This window comes from Penaeus japonicus, unplaced genomic scaffold (genome assembly GCF_977035675.1).
Source record: "Penaeus japonicus unplaced genomic scaffold, GWHDUDI00000001_assembly GWHDUDI00000021, whole genome shotgun sequence".
Taxonomy (NCBI): Eukaryota; Metazoa; Arthropoda; class Malacostraca; order Decapoda; family Penaeidae; genus Penaeus; species Penaeus japonicus.
The window spans coordinates 9,150,689-9,153,188 of NW_028234423.1; the positions used below are offsets into that span (position 1 = coordinate 9,150,689).

General features: G+C 33.1%; 1 protein-coding gene across 10 annotated transcripts in view; it reads right to left on the reverse strand.

Annotated features, from left to right (window-relative positions):
- The window catches only part of Cyfip (Cytoplasmic FMR1-interacting protein Sra-1), a 54,181-nt gene that overhangs the window by 13,582 nt on the left and 38,099 nt on the right, over positions 1–2,500 (reverse strand). The window lies entirely within an intron of this gene.

Sequence of the window (2,500 nt, forward strand, 5' to 3'; positions counted from 1 at the left end):
TGGAAAAGAGATAAATTATCATCTTTATTACTATTATTGTTATAAATGTTATTATTACTATCATTACTATTATAACAATAATATCAATATTAATAATAATAATAATAATAATAATAATAATAATAATAATAATAACAATAATGATAAAAATAAAAACATCTTTCAAAAAAATTCAATAATGTAACCAGCTAACCCATTGATTATGGGTGTCATGACATACATGACGGCACCGATTAGGTCTAAAAGATAGCTGTCAATACATACATGATGCAACATCGGGACCTGCACACAGTTAAAGCGTGTACAGTCATAAGTATTACGGCTGTAATGGTGCTAGCTTCAGAGCTACAGGGTTCCAAAGTCAGCTCTAAATCTATCTAAAATCCCATATTTTGTGATGGATTTACGAAAAAATATTCTTTAGACTAGTCTGTGCTGTCCAGAGGGTGAGAGAACACTTTCCCCAGTGGCTGGAGCCGCCAGTGGAGTTAACGACGGGGCGATTTTGGCTGTGCCTGGACATTTGCCAGGGTATTTTGATACATGCAGGCCTAATGCCTTGGGCAGCAGCCAATTGCTACATACCCCATCACCTGGCAAGATGGCCAGCAGAGCCATGATGTGGCATCCACGTCACCCGGCTAAAAGATCAGCCAAACCATAACATGAATGTTACAGGGGTTAAGGAGTAAACAGGTAAAGTTAGGTAGCCCAGTCACTGACTCGTTATTGACTATGTGTTTATTAGACCTTCTTTGTGTAAAAAAAAATCTATAAAAAAATCATAGTACACTGTGCACGTTTACACGCACTCTCTGTATTAACAGGTAACTAAACCTTTTCACCGTAACAGATTTTGAGACTAATGAAGTAGCTACCATACTTCTAAGAGAAATCTACTGAGCTAAGATTCTCCTAATCAAGATCTTCCTTTCAAAATTGATCATAAAAACTATAATGACCATAACACTTAGAAAATAGAATTCCAATAATTTTAATTTTTAGTCTTGTTGACTGCCTCTATATCTTAAAAGTTATCAATCAGAATAACCATGGAACATTCTAATCATTATACACCCAAAGATTTGAAAATATCCTTGACTAATCATTCTTTCTACAACAAACTCCCAAAAACTATCAAATCTAGGTCTCCCTAAATTCCTACCAACCTCATAATCTACTGCAAACATCTCTACATCTACAGTATCAAAACATCCTGATATTCAACAATGAAGATTATGAAGTACAAATTCAACATTCTCTACCCTCTAAACATTCAAATGTATCAAAACCTTCTTCTTGCTATCAAACTTTAGTTGTATTACGAAAATAAAGACAACAGAAAAAATGTGTACCCTTTATACATTCATTATTTGTTAAAAAATGTATATTTTCTTCGAGAGTTTCAAATATTTCCACAAACCTATCATTACATACTGAAGCATGAAATTTATAAGTAATGCAATTATAGATTAAATTTTCTCAAACTCCTGTCTTTTTCTATTATAAGGAAATTGCAGTGGATACTGAAAATCATTGATAAAAAATAATGTAAAAGTAGATTAGTAAACTATACTTCAGGAGTTATTATATGGAAATTAAAATCCTATTGATTGGACATTGAACATCCATGGATAGGCTCATGTCCAGACCTGTGCTTTCAAGGTAAGTGGTTTTCCTATAATTGCTGAGCATATTATAAATAAATACTTTAACACTCATTTTGTTGAATGAAAGCAAATCTAGCTTGTCTATTTGTAATAAATGTCACTATTGATGTACAACTTTGATATTTAAATTTGAATATAATCTTACAAATAAAAATTATGTATAAAGGTCACATTCAACTATTGTCCACGTACTATTGATCATAAAATGCCAAGCCTAGGGACTTTGTATGATTGTGGCAAAATCAAGGAAAGGTGCCCAGGAAAGAGTAACAGCACATCTTTCTGGATACTGTGGATAAAAACAAATCTAGAACTGTGCATTTGGTGTGTTCAAACTCCAATTAATAGGGTCTTCGGCCTCTTGTGATAACCCCATTCAAATGGTTTAAACAATGTGTCAGTACTAATCTCCACTGGCACACTAAAAAAATCAAGTCAATCTTTTCTGCAAACACAAATATAATACCTTTTACAACATATTCTACTTCTCTACTGTATTTACCTTAACCATGTACTTACACCTGACACAGCAAAAGGAACTGCAAAGGACTGAATCTCCTTAAAACACAGTGAGTTAGGCATACTTACAACACGTTCGTAATCTAGTACAGGATTACTTATCAACGACACCACTGTAAGATGATCAAGGGACAGAAGGTTACACTAACATGTTTTAGTATTCTCTAAAATCCCTTGATATTACTTAGAGAAAATATATATAAATAAACTAAAAATATAGAGAAATAAATAATTATGTGTACACAACATCTCAACCATGATCCTTCTTCTAGGTGTGTCCTAAATCTAGCCATAGTATGTGCACCTGCTGT